Source organism: Pongo abelii, chromosome Y (genome assembly GCF_028885655.2).
Source record: "Pongo abelii isolate AG06213 chromosome Y, NHGRI_mPonAbe1-v2.0_pri, whole genome shotgun sequence".
In the NCBI taxonomy this organism is placed as follows: domain Eukaryota; kingdom Metazoa; phylum Chordata; class Mammalia; order Primates; family Hominidae; genus Pongo; species Pongo abelii.
This window is the reverse complement of record NC_072009.2, coordinates 67,645,788-67,652,448: the sequence shown is the minus strand read 5'-3', so window position 1 is coordinate 67,652,448 and position 6,661 is coordinate 67,645,788. Positions and strand designations below refer to the sequence as shown.

The following is a 6,661-nucleotide window of genomic DNA, read 5'->3' as shown; positions in this document are numbered from 1 at the left end:
CATATAAACAATCCCTCTTTTAACAATAGAAGTACCAAATTAAAAATCATTAATATGAACCCATTTTTAACTCAGACTTCATCTTTTAATAAGTTTCTTTTTATTTTTATTTTTTTGAGGTAAGATGTGCACTCATTGAAAGGTCTAATCTTGGCTGGGCACAGTGGCTCACATTCGTAACCTCATCACTTTGGAAGCCAGAGCTCAGGAGTTTGAGACCAGCCTAGGCAACACAAAAAGACCTCACTGGGGCAAGATAGTGAGACCTCATCTCTACAACAATTTTTTAAAAGTTAGTTGGGCATAGTTGTGCATACTTGTAGTCACAGCAATTTGGGAGGCTGACTTGGGAGGATCACTAGATTCTGGGAGGTCAAGGCTGCAGTGAGCTTTGATTGTATCACTGCACTCCATCCAGAGGGACAGAGTGAGGCTCTGTCAAAAAAAGATACAATTTTAACTGTACGTGTTTGACACATCAACACATCCATATAAAAAATCCCTTTCTTAAAAACAAAAGTACCCAATTTAACAGTCATTAATATTCATGGGAATTACCTAGAAATTTTTTGTTTGCTTTGGTTTGGATTTTTATTGAAAGGGGACACCTAGAAATGTTATTTAAAATCTAGATTTGGATAAAAATAAGCCTGAGATTTTTCTTTTTTTGAGACGGAGTTTTGCTCTGTCGCCTAGCTGGAGTGCAGTGGTATAATCTCGGCTCACTAAAACCTGTGCCTCCGGGGTTCAAGCAATCCTCCTGCCTCCCAACTAGCTGGGATTACAGGCGTGAGCCACCACATTCAGTTAATTTTTTTTTTTTTTGTATTTTTAGTACAGATGGGGTTTCCTTATGTTGGCTAGGCTAGCCTTGAACTCCTGACCTAAGGTGATCCACCCGCCTTGGCATCACAAAGTGCTGGGATTACAGGCATGAGCCACCGCGCCCAGCCAGGCTTGAGTTTTGCCTGAGAATTTGTCTTTCTAAGAAAGTACATCATATGGCAGTTACAAGGTCTCTTTTATCTAAAATATATAGAATTTAATAAATAAAAATTTAAAAAATTTACCTGAGATTAAAGGACACATCAAAACACATGTGTAATATGTTGTCTGTAGGAGTATATTTTAACAATGACATATATTATTAATAATCACTAAATGTTATAATAATTTATTAACTAAAATGAACAAAATTTCTATTATGATATCTATGAAAATACTTTCTTAGAGTAAAATATTCTCATATCTTGAAAGGGCAATGGTTAAAAACAGCAAAGATGTGGAAGTCGATGTCTTATCAAGTACTTACTATCAAGTAAGTAGCAGACCCCTCTTCACCCCTTTTACAGAGTTATCCAAAAAGCAGTCATTTACACAAGAGCAGACAATTTTCCTAGCTTTCTATTGAGTTTACATGTTAATATTGTTATAAAATTTAACTCAATTTTCTTATAAAATTACCTGACCAAATTTTATATATTATATCATAATATATCAAAATTTATTTAGATGTCAAATAAATTTTGACATAATATTATAATATATAACGACATCATATTATGATAAGTTCCATTTACATTCAGATAATTTCCCTAGGCAGTGTCTGTCTACCACTAATTCTTTTCTCGTTCCACTGTTTGCACAGGCAGCACAGCTGGGAAAACACAGATTCACCCAACACAGCCTCTTCCCCCTGTCTTTCTCCCCCTTAGGGAATCAGTTCATCAGTCAATGAAGTCATTTAGGACTGGAGGCTGAGTACTCCCTAACATAGAAGGTCTTATTCCTGCTGCTTTCCTCAGCAGAGGGGGAGACAAGAAGGTCCTTTTAGGGGACACTTGCTTGGATATAGACTAGGCTAGTTGGAGGGCTCTGACCAGCAGAGAGACTCCACCGCAGTAGGAAGGGATGAGGCAGCTATTCTGAACCTGGAGCTCCACCACACCTTGTCCCTTAGGGAATCAGTTCATCAGTCAATCAAGTCATTTAGGACTGGAGGCTGAGTACTTCCTAACATAGAAGGTCTTATTCCTGCTGCTTTCCTCAGCAGAGGGGGAGACAAGAAGGTCCTTTTAGGGGACACTTGCTTGGACATAGACTAGGCTAGTTGGAGGGCTCTGACCGGCAGGGACAGACTCCGACTCAGTAGGAAGGGATGAGGCTGCTATTCTGAACCTGGAGCTCCACCACACCTTGTCCCGTCTCACTGAGGCAATTTTGAGAGTCTGCCCTGGAATATGGTGGATGTTGAGAAATAATGTGGGCTTTGACGGGATTCAGGTGGTGTCCGCGGTGTGAAGACAGTAGCTGAATGTTCAGAATCTAGGCTGTTTTTCTTGTGATCAGTTGGGTTACCTGTTTGAGACCAAGTCCACTTTTACTAGGGAGGCTGAATAAATTCCACAGAACACAATGGCGCTCCCAGGATGACTGAGGAAGGGTGAGAAAGGAGGAAAGTTTTTCCACCTAGATATTTTGCTACCTCAGGAATCAGGGGCTGATTAGGTTAGCACTGGCTCAACCTAATCAATTCAATTTTATTGCATTTGATCTAATTATCTTCCCCATTTTTAAGGTAGGAAGGGCCATTTCATTTGGTATTTATTTTTTCTCTGCATTTTTATTTCATCATATATGTGTGGATCTAATACAATCAACCATAATTTGACATTTGTTGTTTCCAAGCATTTAAGAAATTATAATATCTATGCACACAATGTTAACACTATGTATAATAAATTCTCTTTCTGTGCAAAATATATAACATATGTCAATATAGGCATGTTTAATTGTGCATCTTGAAAGGTGAACAGGATCATAAATACTTCCAGGTAGGAACTGGGACAGAAATTGGAAGAAAAGATTCCCCGATCTTCCGATCCCTGTGCTCCCAGTTCTTTGTTTTCTTGAAACTATAAGAGGACCTGAAAATGTCTCACCTTAACTGTGTCTAGGTCCCCAGTAGAACTACAGCAAGAAACTTCTGATTGAGGCTCTAAGAAGCGGCAGGAATGAGAAAACTGCTCAGCCCATAAGAGTAAGCCACGCCCAGCCGAGGGAGGTATAAAAGGCAGGTCTAGCAGAATAACCCACACTCTGCCTTTGGACGTGTGAGAGAGCGCACCTTTGACTTGAGCTTCAACATGGGAAAGGGAAATGAAGACCCCGATCTCCACTGCTCTCCATCCAGTGCTCCACTGACCAGCCCCCTTTCCAACAGATCTCCTTTACAGAAAAGGGCTCAGATGAGAAGAAACCATTCAAAGGAAAAGGCAAGACCGCCTTCTCCCATTCCAGTGAGAAGCACATACAAACGCAAGGTAAGGCCTTGGGCTGCTCCTGTGAAGGCTGGAAGGAGGGTTGGAATCAGGGATACTGAGCTATATGTCTTTAGTAGGGTTTTATTTTGAGATTTGGGGATGGGAAATGGCTTAGTGCTCTCAGAGGACTTTGAGAAATGTGTTCACTCGTGACTCTGGCAGAAGAGCTTCACATGAAAGACTGATCTGCAAAAATGCATCAGAGATAGACTATGGGACTCTTCCTAGGGAGAGGTGACTCATCTAAACTTTCTTTTGCAGCAGAATCAGAGCCCAATCCAAACAAGGAGAATTCTGAGGAAACCAAGCTCAAGGCCGGGAACAGCACTGCTGGATCAGGTAAGATTTGGCTCTTTCAAGGTGAGAAGGGACAGGGTAGCAACACAGGCTCCCCTGGCAAGGAAACTGGGAGCTCCTTGGCAGCCAGGGCCATACAGATCCTGGACACTGGAGAACAGAAGAGAGCTGGAGTTTGCTGGTAACCTCAGCTCCTGTGTGTCCAGGATGGACTAGGAATTTCAGGGTGTTCAGTTGGAGGCACTTTCTCAAACTTTCATTGTGTTCACAGAACCAGAGTCCAGCTCATACCGGGAAAACTGCAGGAAAAGAAAAATCAGTTCCAAGGACAGCTGCCAAGACAGAGCAGGTAGAATCTTGGTGTTTGTTGTTGTTGGTGGTGGTGGTGGTTTTTTTGTTTTTGGTTTGCCCCAAAAAGCAAATAATTAGGAAACTTTTATATGAGGCTGGAGCGGAAAGAGAGTTACTTATTGACAAGTAAATTTTTGAGATCTTAGCACTCTGAGAATATTTGGGGACTCACAAGCCGTTCAGCCTCACTTCATTCCAGTGCTGAGATAGGAAGGAGTGGGAGAGACAAGTGGGGTTCACCTGGGTGCACAGGGGGTTCTGGAAATGAGGGTCTGTGGGGACTGCTCTGGTGAGTCTCTCACATGCTTTCATTGCAGGTAACTGTCCAGAAGAGGAGTGCAGCTTGACGTTGAATAAAAAATCAAGATCCTCCACCGCTGTGCACAACAGTGAAATCCAGGAGACCTGTGATGCCCACCATAGGGGACGTTCCAGGGTTCGCACTGGGCGCAGCGAGCGGCATAGGTCTCGGGCCCTAGGAGTCCAAACACCGTCACTTCGAAAAAGCTTGGTGACCTCTGTGCGAGCTATGTCAGAGGCTGTTTACCAAGACCTAGCCCAGGTGTGGGCACAGCAGATCCATTCTCCACTGACCTGTGAGCAGCGGATACTGCTCACTCAGCTCCGGGGGCCTCTGTGTACCCAGGTGCAGACCTTGTATTCCATGGCCACCCAGGCAGCTTATGTCTTCCCTGCTGAGAGCTGGCTTGTCCCAGCCACTCTGCCTGGCCCTGGGGATACAGCCTTGGAGAGAGAAATCCATCCTTCCCTGGGCAGGAGATAACTGAGCCTGTCAGTGGATCAGATAAGGCTAAGCTGGGAGCACCCTGACCCTATTCAGCAGAGATGCAGCTCTAGGAATGAGAACAAGGACCTGCTTCTTCTCAGATTCTTCCAGATGACCAGCAGTGACAATTTTAGACACACTGTGTTAATAAATGACAGAACCTGAAGAAGTCATAGGAAAGAAACTTGAGCGGTATACTCAGAATGCTGAGCCCTGCATTTTGCAGACCGCTAAGGCTATAGACAAATTTGATATTTCATGTTAGACATTTGATGCCTTTTGGATGTCTGATGACAGTCGTGCATTTCTATATAATCAGAAAAATATTAGATTGTAATTGTGAATTTGCATATTTTAGATTGTAGAAAAGTAAGTATAAAATTATATGCTCTTTTTTTTTGAGACAGTCTTGCTATGTCACTCAGGCTGGCGTCCAGTGGCACAATCTTAGCCCACTGCAACCTCTGCTTCCTGGGTTCAAACAATTCTCATGCCTCAGCCTCCCAAGTAGCTGGGACTACAGGCATGTACCGCCATGCCTGGCTAATTTTTTTTCTTGTATTGTTAGTAGAGTTTTGTCACGTTGGCCAGGTTGGCCTCGGACTCAAGTGATCTGCCAGCCTCCGCCTCCCAACGTGCTGGGGTTACAGGCATGAGCCGCTTTACCAAGAAATTGCTTCTCTTTTAATCCAGAAAATGTTGTAGGCTCTCACTCTTCCAGCCTGAACCCATGGAGTACTACTATCCACAAACCATTAGTAGCACTCCCTGTGGGAAAATGTCTATACATTTTTACAGTTTGATATAATTATAGTAAAATTACTATGCAAGCTGTTTACTTTTAATATTTCTACATAAAATTTAAGTCAAGATATATTAAATGGTAAATGATTGTACTTATTTATTGACCTGTCTCATGTTTTATTTCATTTTAAACATCCTGAATTTATATTTTATTGTATTTTATACATTTCAATTGATTGTACTGTATTGCAGGATATGACTACAACACAGTGTATTTGTTATATTTGATGTATATTCTACTTGTATTTTGTACTGAGATCATACAATCTTTCATTATCTAAGTGTATTAATGACTTGTTTGGTTGCTTTATAATTTTCGCTTTATGTAATAATGAAATAAACATTAATGTTATTTGGAATTTTAAATTTCTTTCATATGCAATTTGTATTTAATAAAGATGTGAAAAAGAGAATGTCTTATATTCACTTCTGCATCATCCTAACTCTGACCTCCCCACAGTCCACAGCTCTTGTCATAGTCAGGGAATAGTGTTCTGTCACTACAGGAAACGGGGCCAATTCAATGGTAATACTCAGAATAAATTGGAGATAGAGAGATTTTATTCTCGAGCACTGCAATAGAAAAGAATCACAGTAACGCGAGTCACACAATTTTTGGGTTGACACGGCTTATGAGTTATGCTTACACTACGCTGTAGAATAATTCTGAAATAAATTTATGTCTATTAAACAAATGCACATACATAAATAACATGTCTAAATAACAATATACATATCTTAATGAAAATGAACTTCATTGCTAAAAATGTTAACACACAGATACACACAGTGGGATCATATAATGTTGAAAAATAGAGATGGGGAGAGGAACAGAAACAGAGAGAAAAGGAGGAATGGAGCGAGAAAAGGACAGATGGACAGAGGGACATTGGAAAGGAGAAAGTGGGGAGGGGGGAGGAAGGGAGGTAGGGAGGGGGGAGGGAGGAAGCGAAGGACAGAGAGAGAAAGGGAGCAAGAGACAGAGAGAGCAAGGCAGAGAGAAAAGCGGTCTTCTGCCTCCAGGACCAGCAGGACCTCGCGCTCCCGGAAAATGTTGGGTGCCCAGTGCAGGCTGAGTGCTTGGCCCACAGCCGCGTCT

At 41.9% G+C, this 6,661-nt stretch overlaps 1 pseudogene; it reads left to right on the top strand.

Annotated features, from left to right (window-relative positions):
* The first annotated feature begins 3,146 nt into the window (after positions 1–3,146).
* LOC129053401 (protein FRG2-like-2) lies at positions 3,147–5,055 on the top strand (annotated as a pseudogene).
* Positions 5,056–6,661: the final 1,606 nt, after the last annotated feature.